This window comes from Diorhabda carinulata, chromosome 5, assembly GCF_026250575.1.
Source record: "Diorhabda carinulata isolate Delta chromosome 5, icDioCari1.1, whole genome shotgun sequence".
Taxonomy (NCBI): Eukaryota; Metazoa; Arthropoda; class Insecta; order Coleoptera; family Chrysomelidae; genus Diorhabda; species Diorhabda carinulata.
In genome coordinates this window covers 1951054-1968766 of record NC_079464.1, presented here as the reverse complement: position 1 = coordinate 1968766, position 17713 = coordinate 1951054, and the positions used below count along the sequence as shown (strand labels likewise).

The 17713-nt window shown below is 35.2% G+C and overlaps 1 pseudogene; it reads left to right on the top strand.

Moving 5' to 3' along the window:
- Positions 1 to 1323: 1323 nt before the first annotated feature.
- On the top strand, positions 1324 to 7420 carry LOC130894625 (uncharacterized; annotated as a pseudogene).
- The last annotated feature ends 10293 nt before the right edge of the window (positions 7421 to 17713 follow it).

Sequence of the window (17713 nt, the reverse complement as noted above, 5' to 3'; positions counted from 1 at the left end):
AAATCTGGGAGACACATTCTAGACATAATTTTGAATTATCCCTGATACATGAATCAAAATGGCCGACTTCCGGTATCAACGGAAATGCGGTCAAGTTTAATTCACCCTATGTATTTTAGATTTTTTGGAATCTACTGTTAAAATTACTAAAGCAAAATTTTAATTTTTCTAAACAAAATTTTTTTTCAATTGGTTGGCTTCAAACTTGAAATATATGTTTAAGTAACCTCTAATGCTCAATTAAAAAATAATTTACAAATTAAAGTTAAAAATAAATTCTCCAGATAAAAAATAAATTTGTAAAACCTGGTTTTCGCCGAAATGTCACTTTTTTCTAAATGGCACCTATCAAGAATTTTTTCATTTTTTTAATATTACAAAGTAAAAAATTACACAAAACACTATACGAGTAATATAACCTTTAATTATCCATCTACACTTATTGCACAGCACAACTAATAGGATCAAAGATCAAAGTTGAAATAAAACCAAAAACCAAGCCTCACGCCACAGGTTGGAACCTTAACCTTTACATTTAACGTCTCCTTTAACCGCCTTTCGCGGCTATTCTTCTTTTTTTGTTTCTTCTTGCTTCTCTACCTGTGCATGCAGACAGCAAAATGTATCATTTAGCAAATTCAGCCGGACTTTGCAGTGAAGATTTTGAAAAATGTATTCTTTTGAAATAAGTGTCTGTATGCTTAACTTGAACTTATCATGTTCCAACTCCTCGTTTCTTGATTACTATCGATAGTATTCGATAGTCCCAATAGTTTATCGATAGTATCGATAGTCAAAAACTATCGATACTATCGATAGTACTATCGATAGTTTCGTATCCCTACGTCTAACAACATATATCTCTAGTGTATGAAGGTGACTCATGTAAGAATCTTTCATAATTTCCTGCAATGGAAAACTGGAAAATAAATTTTCTCTGGTTACAAAATATTTGTTATCTGAACATTACATTGATTTCAACGTATTTATTGAGTAATAAAGAATAGATAAAATCTGATACAATTAATATCCAGCATTATTGCAACCTACAGTTATTGAGTAAATACACTCAACCAAAATGTATCGCATCACTTATTGTGGGGTCAATACAACAACTAGGTAACTACAATTCAGTTGTTTCGAGAAAAACGCAAATTAAAGTTTTGCTAAGATTTCGGAAGATTGTGGAGACTAAACTAAAAGTTATTTTACTACCATTTCTGGATTATATTTAATTAGAAGTATTTATGTCTCGTTTTGACCACAATTTTGTAAGAATTGACGAAAAACAGTCCTTGAAATTTAATGTATCCTAAAAAAAAAATCAGTTACCTAGTTTTAGCAATAAGGATATTTTTGATGTTGAGTTAGAAGTACTTACATACCAAATGATCAATATTGTTTTTAATAAATGATTTTTCATATCCAATTCAGGAAGCCTTCACAGCACAATGTTAAGCCGCGTCCACACTATGCCGATCGACAAGGTCGATCGACAATGTCGAACGACATAGGCGACATTCGTCTCGTCCATACATAAACTGCTGTGTGGACGTATTTCATCAGTCGACTGTGAGTAGTTGAGTGCTGTACTTTAGTGAAACAAGAAACAAAATGAGTGATGTAGATGCTCTTGTTGCTGCTGCTACTGCCATATTTATGTCCGCGCTTGTAGACCAACATGTGCATCGTTCAACAAGGTAAGTCGCTACCTTTTTACAACTACTTAACTTCTGTACTGTTATTTTTATAGATGAGGAAACCATTGTCTCCAATAAAATTTGTTAATAAAAATGGATTTCGACATTATTTATCAACACCCTAATTGATAACTTTTGAATTCCAGGAGGTTTTGGATTCGACCTAGTCTCGTTAATGGGAGAAAAAAGTACAGCACAACCGAATTTATAAAAGATTTATTGTTGGATGAAGTGGATCCGTTAAATTTAGAATATAGATGCAACGCTGGATTCAAAAATTTTTTCCGGATGAAGAGTTCTGATTTTGAAATATTACTGGGAATGATAGGACCCATAATTTCAAAAAAAAACACAACTTTCAGAAAAGCCATTCATTCATATTCGTCCTTGAGCTACCTGCTGAAGATGTCGAAACAAACAATTTCCTCCATCATACCAGATGTTTGTGCTGCACTCATCTCTGTACTTCAAGATGAAGTAAAAGTAAGTTAAAATAATAAATAATTACTGTTTCTTTGTGGTAATATGTCATAATTTTTGGTGCAAGTCTAGTGCAGTGACCACTGTGTCAAGGAGCTGGTAAATAAAATAATAAATGGTTCCTATTTGGAATAGCAATAATTCCTAATAATTCTAGGTCCCGATTTGCCAGCCACCGTGGCGCAGTGGTCAACTGTATTGACTAGTGACCAAAATCTTCATTAAAAAAAGTTCCTGTACTTAGAGCATTCAAAACTATTCGTATGTTTGATAATAGGTACAAAGGTATAAGAAAAAATTTGAAAATTAACTTATTTTATTAGATTTTTTCCCTCATAATAGTAATATTGTAATATAAAAGTATAAGAATTGTAATACAAAGGTATAAGAAAAATTTTTTTTCTCTCATAATCATATTGTTATATAAAAGTAATTAGTTAGGGTGTTTACAATGAAAACATGTCTTCTAAACCAGGAATGTTCGACTGACTTTCAGCTTGAACATGGGTAGGAGTTGGAGTAGGTGAAGGAGAGTATTCAGATTGGAAAGTGCTACATTCGGAACCAGGTGATGACAATGGCGGGGTTGCAGTATTCTGTGGTCGATGGTGAGAGTAGCTATAGTAGATAGTATAGGGAGCTTGCGAATAAAATGCCGTGTTAGGACCACTGCAGCTAGCTTGAGGGATACCAGGGTTGTACATGCCAATTTCTGCCTCATACAAGACATGATTTATAGCATTTTGAACGACAAATCTTGCTTGGGGTGAATTAAGTTTTTGTATTTTTATTGCAATTTGCTCACCAAAAAGAGAATACTCATCCATTGCATCTTCTTTTTTGTTTTGAATAGATTTCATAACATTCAGAGCTTCATTCAACAGTGGTGTCGTGATAGGAGGAGCTGCAAGAGGTCCGCGTTTTCTTTTAAATCCCAATTTAGGAGACCTGAATTCTCTTTCCTTGGGTGACTTTGTTACCGACGACACATCCTCTCTTTCCTTGTCTTCATCACCAGCAGTGTCCTTGTTGACTTCACTGTCTCCAATTTGTTGATTTTGTGAAACCTGTAAAAAAGAGAAAAAGAATATCTTGGTTATTAGTAATAATTAAATAAATATATTTAACACTTATTACATAAATATATTTATTTTCATTTTCAGAAACCAGAAAATGCATCTGATTGGAACATCATTGCGAAACAATTTCATGACCTATGGCAATACCCGAATTGCATCGGAGCGATCGACGGCAAGCATATAACTCTACAAGCCCCAATTCACTCTGGATCTGAATTTTTTAACTACAAGTCTTCCACAGTATCGTTTTACTCGCTATAGTGGACGCCTCTTACAATTTCATCTATGCAAACGTTGGTTGTCAGGGAAGAATTTCTGATGGTGGAGTGTTTAATAATACATCTTTCAAAGAACAACTTGATACTAACGCTTTACATCTTCCTCCACCATGTCCTTTACCAGGACGACAATTACCAATGCAGTATTGTCTTGTGGGAGATGAAGCGTTTCAATTAACTGTAAACTTAATGAAGCCATTTTCTGGTACATACGCAAGAGGATATAAGGAAAGAATATTCAACTACAGAATACAAGTCGAGCCCGCAGAGTTTCCGAAAACGCTTTCGGTATTCTTTCATCTAGTTTTCGTGTGTTAAGGAAGCCGATGTTATTAGAACCAGATACAGCAACTAAAGTGACTTTGGCTACAGTTTACTTGCATAATTATTTAAGGAAAACCTCATCACGATCTATCTATTCTCCAAATGAAATGTTTGACAAAGAATGCCCAGACAATGGAGAAGTAGATCCAGGTTTGTGGAGACGAGATTTATCATCATCTCAGCTTTCTAGCGGTCGTTTAGTCTCTAGAAGAAATAATACAACAAATAAATTCGACATCTGATTTTCATTAGTACATTGTAAACATTTAAATTTTGTTTACCTTGGGAAACTATTGTAAATTATTGTACTTTAATGAATAAATAAAAACATTATTACTTACCTCAGTGTCCAATGTTTTTCTTGGTTTGTTTTTGTCAGCAAGGAAAAACAATCGGCCATAGGCGAACCACTTGCTTTGGTAAATCTCATCTGTTCCATTGCCTGTTTTTTGAGAGTCCTTTTCTCTTTTCCTTTCGCGAGAAAACTGTGATTGGAGGTTTTTAATTTTTTTCTCTACCTCTGACTTTTCGATTCCAAAAGAAACTGCGATTTCTGTAAGTAAATCGTGCCTTTTGTTTTTGTTTTTGTACTCTTCATTTGTAGAGTCCCAGAGTTGAGGGCGGTCTCTGTACATATCAATAAAATTTAATGTTTGTTCTTTTGTGAAATTCATTTTGATAAAACAATTAACTTTGGTAAAACACAATTATAGAACCACTTCTCCCGTTGCGCACACAGGTTTTAACAAAACTAATGATTTAAAACTTTATTATCACGCTCAACAGGTCCAAACTTGGCAATTATTTCCATTCGACTGAAAATAAAAATACACTTCATTCGGGTTACATTCGACTCGACAAATGTCGATCGACACGTCTACACTATGTCGACTGTGTCGATCGACCGCTGTCGACTTAGTGTGGACGCGGCTTTAGAGTCAAACTAAATAATTCAAAAACATTAAGCAAGCAGGGTAGTAAATGAATAGTTTATTTAGTATTTATAAGTTTTTATTTACAGTAATGTTAATAATATTTTTTACAAGCAACAAATCAAAATCCATAAAATCAAACGATGTTTTTTAATTAAATTTACAAAGTTAAAAATAAAAATTGAGCAAAAACAAAATAGTAATAACAAATTATAGATTTTCGTTGTCAGAATCATCAAAATCGCATTCGGGCTCGCCGACATCATGAGGCAGATCTAGGTAAAATTGTTTGTACCTATCTCCGAGTGCTGGGGGCTTTAGCGAGAACAAGGAAACCAGATCCCTGTGTTTCAAGGAGGTGATTGGGATTGGTTGGTCATACCTCTGCTTCAGCTGTGACAATGTGTGCCGACGGTTTCTTTTATTAAAATCTAAGACTTTAAATGGTTCATCAAAATTCTCCCTGAATCTCATCTTGTACGGTTCGGATTTTTCGAAACGCATCCAGCTCATATTTTGCCACCGCACTTCCTCTGAGTTTTCACCCTTCTTCCGGTTCGTGACATTTTCCCTTCATAAAAAGCTTGTAATCATTGATATTTTCGATCTGAAGATCGAACACTTGGTAGGGTTTGTCCCCTTTTCTTCTTGCGCTTCTTGCGATCTGCTTCAAGTCTTCCGGCCACGACTCTTTGCAGCACGGTGGCTACAGCTGAATGCATAGAGTCACACTCCATCTGTGTGTGGCCCGGGACTAGAAATTTCATATCGATGACTGATATATTTTGTAGCTCTTGCACAGCAATCATGAACATTGTTGCGATGAACTGATTAAGATTTTGCCCACCACATCTGTCACTGTAAAATACTACGTTTTTTACGTTACTGGGGAGGCCTTTTAAAAACAAGTGAACGCAACTTGCTATTTCACAGCTTCCTCTACCTCCTTGGGTCTGGTCCCACATGTAGCAAAAACCTTGCTGGGAGTTCAGTGTGTATATCGTAAAGTTGTAGGTAGCGAGTCTTCGTTTATAAAATAGAGCATTGTTAGCAGGATCAGATGGTACGAGAAGTACTTGCTGCAATTCGAAATTAGCACATACAGATTCCCCATTAGAATTTTGTGCCTCTTCTTTGTCTTTAATTTTTTCGGCACGAGCTCTATCTTTTAGCAGTAAGTGCTTTGTATACTCTTCCTTTAAGGTTTCTTTCTCGTTTGATGAAGCATTGGTGTAATGAGAGCAAACTCGGCACTGATCCTTTTTTGGATGAGGGAATCCCAAATTATAGCATTCGTTAAAAATTTTTTGATAAAAAGGTAAAGTTGCCTTCGGTTCACCATTTTCACTACAAACCTGAATGTACAAATTGAACATTCTTTTAATGTTTAGACTCTGATCCAGGTAAAGGCGCTTGGTGGTTGCACGACAGTAATGAGACGGCATGACAGGGAAACTTTCTATGTGTGCTTTTACATTTTGAACAATAGCTGGTGGAGTTTGCTTCTTGATGTGTCTTCCTCTCTTATTTTCTTGATTTGTATTTTCTGTGGTTCGCTTTTTCATCGCTATGTCTACAACACCTTTTTTAATGCCCAAAGTATTGAGGAAGATTGTCTTACACACTTTAACTTTTTTTCCCTGGCTGGGAAGATAGAATGTGACGGTAAAATTGCGTTTTGAATTATCGGCTGTTACACGCTTTTTAGTCAATTTTTCACTGTTGGCGTGAATAAAATCCCTTTGTCTGCTGTATTCTCCTAATGCATAATAGGCTGAAAAAATCCTATTTCGCTCCTCTTCCGAGATTTTTTCGTTGCATTGGCTCCTGCAGTTTTGGCACGGGGGTTTCATTTGGACAGCAGGAATGACTTTCTTCCGAGAAGAGACATAGGATTCGCCCCTAGCCCTCTTTTCCTTTCCCATTTTTGTTGACATCTAAGCCGTTTTCGAGGTTTTGCCGTTGTCTCTGGACACACCTCCATTCCATCGAGGCGTCCACTGTTGCTCTTCACTTTTGGGATCCGATGTGTATGGAGATTGTTAGTGTCACTTATAGAGGTTTCGTCTGTAGACATTTCATCGGGGCAAAATTCAGAGTGGTCTGATGAGAACAAAGGCTCTTCATCAACTCCCTCATCCGAATCACAATTTAAGTTGAGAGTGTCGAGTTTCTCACCTGGTCTTGTAGTGTTGGTTTCAGCCGAATGACTGGGCCCAGGGATGGAATTTCTATCGTATGATGTACCATTTAAATTCCCCATTTCTTCTGGTTGTGCCGCTAGTAACGAGAAATATAAAATTAGAATAATTGATTGTAAACCACTACATAAGTAAAGTGTTCGATGAATAGTTACTCACAAGTCTCTCCAGTAAGGTTATTTGCTCTGTGATCTTCTGGTATTGCGTGATGACGAGAGGATGGACTACATGATCTGGCTTCTGATTTCAATCTGCAGTCGTTACCTACATCAATATAAATGAATGTAAATTGTAAAATTATGATATATTTTCTTAATGTAATTTAAAACCGGAACGGGGGCCCTTGCAAGGATTACATGAATAGTAGATAGAATTAGAAAAAAATAGTAGATAGAAAAAAAATTTTAAATTCTTGCATGACGAAAATTTGAATGAAAAAATGTATACAACGTAAATTGAAAAAAATTAAAATGTGAATCGAATCCGTTTTGAAATCAATAAAAAATAAAATACTGAGAGGTACTTCAACCCGGCACCTGCATCAAGCATTTTCTGATATAACTATGCGAGCGGTGATCAGATATCAACCAAAATCAACCGGCCTCAACTGAAACTCAAAATTTTCTAAGATGTGAGAAGAAAACAAAAGTTAAAATTGCAGTATTGAATTGTAAACACATTACAATTAAATTTTAATACGGTGTCCTTGATTGCTTTCTATGCTTACCGTGCCGCCAATGATCACATCAAAGGAATCGCCGCCATTAACCCGGTAGAATTCGTTGCACGGCTTAACCTATTGTCTGCGCTGTTTTCGTCTTTTTCGTCGTTTACACCTAAGTGCATCTAAATCCAAATGTTCCGAAATGATGATTCAATAATAATGACCGGAATAAATTCGTGTTTATGAAATAAGTGACAAACCGATTAAGGCACGCTAACCAAACGACTATTCCGATAATTTTAATTTCGGCATTGTATTTCATTGCTCTGTAAGTTCTAGTCTAAAAATCCTTTTAAACACTCTTTGATATTGACAAAATGAGTTGGTATCCACAATTTCCTAAGTAAATTATTGAGTCGGTAACGGTATTTTAATGAATTGAGTAATAAAATTATACTTACTTATGTTGATGTTGCATAATTGCATAATACGTCTTGTTCTTGAAGAATCTCCGAGTTTTAGAAGAATAAAGCACTAATAAAGAGTTAAAGAAGAATAATATCACACACTGTTAACATCCAACTAGCTCGAAATTATAGAAAGCCTTACCTTAACCTTACCAAGACAACTAGAGCCACCTGTTGACAAAAATCAAGCCCCAGTCTTGTAGTGCTACAACTAGACATGTTGAGTTGCCTACTTGTTGCTTCAATCTTGCAGTTCTGCTAAGTTGAACAACTAGATAAGTGAACTTATCTAGTTGTAGATCGAACATTTTTTCTGATCATCAACTTATATAGTTTTAAAAACTCTAAGTAACTCCTGTAAAATGTCTACAACAGATACCTAGTTGTAGTATGGTGTGGACCTCACCTAATGGGATTTATCTGTGCACTTACCCAGATTTCGCCAAATTTGTAGTTACCTAGTTGTAGTACTCACCTTACGTTATGATATTGCTTATTGTATGGTTCCTTTTTGGGTCACTGTCAGTATACCGCCCTCCTAGTATTCTGATGTAATTTCATATGTATAATGCATAGTGGATGTGAGTTGTTGATCAACTTCAAAGCAAATGCTCAGAATGCCCACCATTTACTTCAATACACTTTATGATCCGATTTCTTAAAGATCTCTTAATATCAAATAGTCCGTGTCTATTATTTTTAATTACATCATTTGCGACCAAATTGAAAAATCCAAACGATTTAAATCAGGGCCTCTTGGTGGCCAAGTAAACTCACTTTCACGATCAATTCATCGATGCAGAAACTGTTCGTTTAAGTATTGACGAACTTGTACAGAATAATGTGGTGGTGCCCCGTCGTGCAAAAACTACATATTTTGTCTTAATCTTCTGTCAGGCGCAATATTTTTTTGACTATAATATGGCGCAATATATATCAGGTTGATCACATAAATAAGTTACCTAAAAGGGTTGAACTAAAATGAAACATGTTTTTGTTATAGACAAAGTACTCAAAAGAAATGTTCATTGTTCTTCTTCAAAATAATATAGGAATTTCCAATAATGTAATTGAAAACAATATACTAGTTTCTGTGGTAAAAAAATAAAAGGCGAAAATAACAAATAAAGCTGATAAAAAGAAAATTTAGTTGACAAAAGAAAACTATTGCCATTATTATTAAGCATTAATATTTTGTTTCAAATTGGTGTTACACTCGTTACAGTAACAATTCAAGTGGAACAAACATGTGGCTTTTTTACACAAGATGCAGTCATATTTGGTGAGCCTCCTCTTGTTAGCTGGTCCTTGACAATCCTGGCTTCGTCTTCTTTTCGCACCTGTAGCTTCTTGACCTTCTTCATTGGGAAGGTTTAGTTCGTCCTGTCGGTATGGCTGCAATTTTCGTTGCAGGTCGAGGGGCATACCTACAGTATTCTGACTTCGCCTGTATAATTGCGGAAGTACTAATTCGTCTACTAATTTTTTCAAAAAGACTTTTCTTCTAGTGACTGCTTGGTCGTTCCCAATGTGAATCAATCTCGCATTAATTACACTCATATTTAGAATAGCGCAAAACACTACCATCGGCCAACGACGAATATTTCTTGGTACATTATAACTGGCACACAATTTATCAGTTGTATCTACTCCTACTTTTGTGCTATTATAAAATGTTATCATGGCGGGTTTTTTCTGATCATATGTCTCAGGATCTATTTCATTATCGTTGTGTAAGGAGGATACTAAAAAAACGCACTTTTCTTTTTTTAGAACATAAGAAACCAATGAGTAATCTTTTTTGAATCCAAAAAGACTACTAATTTACTTGCTTACTTTAGACATGTGCCCCGATTGAATATACTCATCAATAAAGTCTCTATATAATTTTTTATAAGCATCGTTCTAGATCAAGAAATCGCTTTTTAGCTTTATACAGTGAGCTACCCAACTTGTCAATATTCATTTTCAATGGCAGTTTCACTACGAAAGCCCCATTATCGTTACGTTTAAAATATTTTTTAAAATGATTCTCACACGCAATTTCCTCTTCCGATAGAATTCTAGGTGAATATTCGGTTTGTTCTAATTCCCAAAATTTTCTCAAATCATTTTGGATTTGTTGTTCAACCCAAAGACTGAGATTACAGTGCATGACCATGTTCTTAGCATTTTTACCTAAAGGCTCAGTAATGACCCACCAAAATATGTTTCCTGTAAGAAAGAAGCATTAGGACCTAAAGAAATTTTATCATTACACAGAATACTCCAGAACAAGTCGACACCTATTAACATATCTACTTGCTGCGGCTTAAAAAAAAGGGATCCGCAAGTCTGCACTTCTCTGGAATTTTTCATTGGTTAACGTTTATTTTTGACGCAGGTAATGCACCTGTAATCTTAGATATCAAAAAACAAGAAATTTGTGTAGAGAATGCATTGTTCTTTGAGAAAATGTTGGCATCACATCTATGATTTATTTGTGAAATTGACCCATTAATACCATTAAGTGACATATTTACTTTTGTTTTTCAAGCCCCAATTTGTTACAGGCTTGCTCTGATAAAAAGCTTAATTGTGATCCGCTATCCAAAACCTACTAATCTACCTCTGCGGTAGAAAGAAACACTTCGCTTATAGCGCAGCTGGCCGAATTATTATTTGTAGGGCAGGGGCGAATATGGTTTTTTGGCCTCGAATTGAATCGAATCGAATAAAAAAAAAGTTCGAATATCGAATCGAATATTTTTACCTATTCGTCATTCAACTCAAAGCAAAAATTTTTGATGTTGTTTTAATGAATACAGTATATAATTTCTCTTCACGTTTTATTTTGTGGTTCAAGTTCAATACATTTTATTTATATTTGGGCTCTGAAAATGTTTTTTTGGTGCAAACTTTTAAATATTGTTCATAGATAGAATCGCAACTAATAATTATGTTTAAAAAGAAAAGAAAATCTAGTATTTACTATCATTGTTGATGATTACAGAATCAGAAATGAATTAGATATTCAATTGGGTAACGTTTTTGTACAAAGTCTGATTTGTTGCGGAGAGAAAAAATACAGAATTACTAAAATAAATTTTAAAATAATAATTTATTAAAGATAATAAAAAATGAGATCAACAAAAATGAGCAATCTCAAACATTGAAAAATTAGGAAAAGAATGAGATATGATGATTTTGTACTAAGTTATACAATTGATAGAATATTGACAAAAAGAAAAACACAAATAAATACTTCTTAAAAAAGAGTTAACAAAAGGTAACTCTATTGACAAGCATGCTAGACCAGATAAAAGAAATTTCTTACATGAAAATAGAAAATATGTAACGCATACCTATGCCATGTAACTTATACATAGCGTTTCATATTTTCATGTAAGGAAGTTAAAATTCCTACATTTTGAGAATCCAAAGAAGCCCGCGGATCTGTCAAAATGAGGCCAGCAGTTGAAAATTGGCGCTCGCTGTTTACTTCTGATGCAGGAATTGAAAGATATTTCCTGGCACAGTTGTACAGAAGTTTGAAAGAATGCTTGCTTTCTTTGGCCCAGTAATCATAGGGATTGACATCTTTTGGTATCAAGGGCCTGGCAAGATACAGATCTAGCTCGTCTTCTACCAAATTCTTTTGGGTTCTCTGCTGATATGAAGATGCCTCACAACTTTGTAGATCCTCTATATCTCTCCATATTGAGGCATATTCAGCTCTGAGCACCTTCATCTATGTCAGAGATCACTGGACAAACTTTATCAAACCCAATCTCTAGAATTTCATTAATTTACTTCAACTTCCAATGATCCTTCTTATCACTAGGGATTAACTCGGGAGCGGTCGCTACGCCAACTTTCACGCTATTGGTCGCACGTGAGAGTTTCTCTCACAGCTCCTTTTTAAAAATGTATTTCACTTTTCTTTACCCTTAAATTTTACATAACCATGAATTTATTAAACACCTGGTATCAAGCTTCATTTTAGATGTTTGGATGGTATAGTATAATAAAAAATAATATCTTTTAAGGAAAAACGTTTATTGCAAATTCGTACATTATATTACAAAGAAATTTTTTGTAATTGAACAAGTATCATTAATTTGTAATCATACATTTTTAATCAATGACATTATTTTTAATAAAAATTGTTTTTAAATTGCGGTAAAAAATTCAATCAGAAGATAATTGTTGATTATGGCATGTTTCACAAGTAAACACCGTGTGTTGTGGGCAAATTGGTTTGCCACATTGATGGCAACATTTTTTAACTTTTTTATTGCTTCTTCTTGGACAGAATGCGCAGAACCCTTCCTTTCTCACTTCTGATGATGTTGATGGCATATCTTCAATCTTAGCAATCCTTTTTATTGAGGACTTTAATTCTAAGGCTAAATTTGGAACCAAATACCTTTTCTGCTGATGCGTTTTCATCAATTCTAGAGCGAGGCTTTTTAGGTAAACTCTTCTATCAATTTTGTTATTGGTGTTGCTGAAATAAATAATCTGGCTATTGATACCACATATATTCATCAACGAAAAAAATATGGTCAATGGTCAACGACAGCTCATTCTTGAAACTGAATATTTTGATTTCATTTTATCAACAACATCAACACCACCCTTAGTTAGATTGTAAAACGTAATTATTTCTGGTTTAGATTGGCTACCAGTTTCTTCATCAATTTTCCCATCATCGTGAAAAGTGGAATACAATAAAACGTTTTTATTTGTTCCAGGTATGTAAGAAGTAAGTGTTCCAGTCGGTGAATAGGCAAACATAGTACTCAGTATTGGTCTTTTTTGAGAAAAAATAGGGGGAATTTCCCTTTTATTTTTCCTTATTGTTCCAACAATTGTCGTTCGTTTTTGGAGGAGCTCATTTCCTAAAGGCACAGAAGTAAAGTAATTGTCCATCGTTACGTTCCTTCCAGTATTTAGAATTGGTTTGGTAATTCTAAGGACTACACTTCGAGTACTGTTATCAAGTTTGAAGGGACCTTCTGGTTGTTTTCCCGCATATACCTCTAGATTCGAAGTATAAAACATTCGACAGTCTACTAAAGCCCAAATTTTTATGCCGTACTTTGCAGGTTTGCTACCCATATATTGCCTGAATCTGCATCGACCACGGAAAGCTTCAAGCATTTCATCAACTGTTGTATATTCTCCTATCTGATAATTCGACTGGCACCGAGCTACAAACTCATCAATTTCGAATGGGGGCAAGATTATCGACAGCTTTTCGACTTTCTCTGTCTCGATAATCATCGAATCTTAGTACACGAAGTAGCAAATAAAAACGTCTTAGCGACATTGTTGCTCTAAAGCATTCAACCCCCGTTCCATCAGAGGTCCATAGCTCACTTATATTTAGGTGATTTGCCTTTTTCACTCCTGCCATAAACAAAAGACCTAGTAATGCGTGAATTTCATCGTAATCGGTAGCTCCACAGTCTCTTGCCCGAGAATAATTTTCTCGCATTTTGTCTAAATATATGCTCGTGCATGAAACAATATAATCAATTGTTTCTTTGGGGAAGAATAATTGCCATGCATCAAAAATTGTTTTGGCATTTTCGCACACTGTTTTACCCCTGGAAGATGAGTAACTATGTTTTTTTTACTTGCCCGAAATCTCCGACTCCGAAGAGGGTTGGCCGACCACTTGGTTTTCTTATCTCTCCCTAAATAACTTGGTATATTAGTATCATCTTGTTCCGGCTCCATCTCAGATTCACTTTGTTCGGTGCCTGTATAATGTTCACTATGCTCACTTTCACTGTCACTTTCACATTTATCATGACGGTTTTCGGGTCTATCATCTTCCAAATCTTCTAGAATTACTGATTCAGATGGACCAGCCCATTCACATTGCTCTAGGAATAGAAATAAACATGATAAGTAACGAAAATAAAAAGAAAGTATCTAAAATATAAAACCACACAATTTATTTACCTATTTGTGAATGTGTTTCTTCATATCGGCCAACTTTTTCCCCCGTTGAAACATTATGGTATGAAAATAATTAGTAATAAGTAAAATTAACAAAAATTAAGAATAACACTTAAAAAAAATAAAAATAAAACTTTTACACGAGTGGTCGCGCGATGAGAGAATCTCTCACAGAAACGGGATGATGTTGTTTCCAACGAAGTTGAACAGGAAGTGAAAGGAGAGGGTAAACTGGCCTACCCCTATTAGTCAGAAGGGGTTCTAAAAATCAACTAGGGAGGGTCTCAGGTACCAAACTTGATGAAAAGATTTACAGTTTTACGAAATGAAACTTTTGTGAGAGAAAATCTCATATAGCGACCACTCCCGGGTTAAAGTATTTTTGAAGCGAGGGTCCATCATCATTGAGAATACATTCACACTATCTTCCTGGTATTGGGTGAACCTTGACTTTATAGATTTTAATAAACTTTTTGCCAATGCAACTGCATGAACATTGATTGATGTTTGTATGATCGTGAAAAGTTTCTTCTCACAACCTTTGAGAAAAGGAAACAGAAAAGAAGAGGTTGGGAATGTGTTGGATCCTAGCATTTCAGTACCTTCTTTGAGAGGTTTTAATACCTCCAAATAAGCTTCGCATAAACTCCACTCCTCTTAAGTGAAATCCTCAATGTTGGTGTCCTCAAGGGCACGACGCAATGGCTTCTTAACTTTTACAAGCCGTTCTATCATGTCAAACACTGAATTCCATCTCGTATCAACATTTTGAACTAAATACTGGGCTGGCTCTCCGCATTCAGTTTGATGCTTCTTCAAATCATCTGAAGCAGCAGTGCTGTGTTTGAAATGACCAACAATGCTGGTGCCTTTTTTGCACATTGTATCAAATCCTCTTACCTCCTTTCTAGCATCATGAACACATAATTGTAAAGTGTGGATGCTACATTTCCGAACATTCCAACGAGGATGCCCAGCTACAGCAGCAGTTATATTTTTGGCATTATCAGTTAGGACCCTGTGTGGAACCCTGACAATTTGTCATTGCCAAAACAAAAAGACTTATATTTAAAATCAAAATTTACATAGTGAGCTGACATTGATAAATAGCTATTTCTATGGGCTGACCATACATTAGTTGTGAAAGAAACAGGTAACAAAGATGGTTGATCATTCTGGAATTCCTTAATTTTTTTGGGTTTGAGCTCCTCATACATTTTCGGGATGAGATTTCTAGAAACTGTATTCCTGGATGGCATTTTATAAAGAGGAACAGTATAATTCATCAAATCGACAAAACCTTATTCCTCAACAATAGAATAAGGATGATAACCCTTGATGATGAAATCACAGACTCGGCGATTCATTTCTGTATGTCGGGGATCATCTTTATCCCATTGTACAGTGTGCACTCAATTCAGGGTTGCCGAAAAATCGGCGAGAGGTGTTTCCGTCATTAGTTGAGCCGAATCCTGGCTTTGGTTTGTCCACAATTAGTCCCATTTCTTGTTTGAAACGTTGTTTAATTTCTTCGGAGCGTTGTTTCACACTTCCCTTTTCTTCAGCGCTTCTAGCCTGCCATTTTTCAATGTTTTTGTTGTAGCTAATGTGTCACAAATATTCGAAACAACGAATCCACGCATGAAGAGTTGAAAAACCAAACCCAAAATAATTTTGATTGAAATGATGTGGAAGGTCGCGGCATAGTACTTCGAACCTCGAATTTGATTTCTTTATCCAACCAATTTTCGTTATTTTCCAAAAACCGCTGCTTTGATTTTCCCGCAGCAACCCATTTATAAAAAACTTTGGAGGCATAGCTCGCCAACCTCATTTTAATTTGCCTTTCAGAGTCGCTGGTAAGGTTTTCAAAATTAAATTTGGACGTAAGGAACTTAAAGAGGAAAGAGTTTTTATCTTCCTTTGAGTGCTTCAACCATTCTTCGAAAAAGTCCCTCCTCGAAATAAAGTACTCTAGAATAAAAAAAAAATGTACTCAAATGTGTTTGCTATAACACATCTTATTATAAATGGGGAAGGTACAGCTATTATATATAGAAAAATTAGCCCGGGTACAAATGGGTACAAGCCATTACGATTCCTTTAAAAATAATAAAACAAGGAAAAAATCATCCGTTCGTCTTAAATTTTTTTTAATATTGTTTGATTATCAGTCAAAATTATTTATTAGAAAAAAATCAGCACTTACTAGCATAACTAATATCCATCTCCAACAATCAATTAATATGAAACTAGGAAAACTTCGATTTGTGTGTTAGAAATATTTTGTAAGATATGTCTGTAAAAATCAAATTTTATTATGATATTTTTTAAAAGACTAAGACAGATCTACCTGCACTATACTTCTTCTAAACTCGAGTTGGCTGATGTTTCTTCCAGTTTTTCTGTACATGCGTTCTGTATTGTAACATCCACCATATAAGTAAAGTTGGGCTAGTACCACTTCTTTCCACGGACGCCAATGCGGTAATTGAAATAAGTATGAAGTCGATTCTAAGTGTTTAGACAGTTTATATGCATCGTACCAAGATACGTTGTTATCCATCAAATCGGTACCACCCATATTTTTGTTGTATTGTAGAACAAGGTCTGATCTAGACACAGATATGTTTTTTGATCTTTCCTAGAAAATCTTTCGACAGGTTTTATTGGTGCCACACCGAAATTAGTGCTCACCAATGTCACAACGCTGTTGTCCATCCACCTAACGTATGAAATCCCGCATGTTCTTCCCAAAACCGAGCTAATAGCGCCTCTAGCTCTTTTTGAAAATGTCTTGTCTTCAATTGGACAATCTCGCGGAATTCTATTCTCCCTAATTGTTCCCGTTCCACTATAGACGTTGTTATTCAAAGTATTCAAAAGATTGGTACAGAAAAGAGATTGTCGAAAAAAAATTATAACGACGAAATTTTTTTCTCGCCTAATTCGTCAATCATTTGAACAAGTGGTGCTGCAGCTTTGCCAAAGAGAGAAATTTATCAGGTAACCACTAGGTGTGTTGAGGCTCCACCATAACCAAATCGCACAGGTTTTCTTCTTATAAATTGTTTGCATCTGTGCCGGCCGTAGTAATTTATCATTGACTCGTCGGCGTCGTAACAAAGATTTTGTTCTGGTACAAAATTTTGAATGAATTTTTGTTTTAGAGCTCTTTCCCAATAGTTTCTTTTGGAAGGTAAAGGATTATATCCACTGAGTATAAGAATTTCAATGAAAACTTTGAATTCTTCAATAGAGATATTTGGATTAGGACTGTTTTTGAAAAGAGAGTAATTTTTTGTTTGAAGTGCTATTGCTTCTAGCAAATCATTTGAGGAAAAGAGCTCAAACATTTCAACGCAAGTCAAAGATGTGTATGCACTGTAGTCACTTGGTAAAAATTCTTCTGAAGAAGGTGTCAAATCTCCAATAATAAATTCAAAATTTGTTGGGCGCGGGGTCAGAGCAATATTATCAGGAAAATCGGGACTTGAGCTAGTGCTGGGCTGTTGAAAATCGGTTGCTTCTGCTGCAAGAAAATTCTCCTTAGTATTCTCCAATTATTCTCTTATTCTTATTCTCTCCTCTTATTCTCTAATTCTCGTATTATCGGCAAGAACAATTTCTGCACCA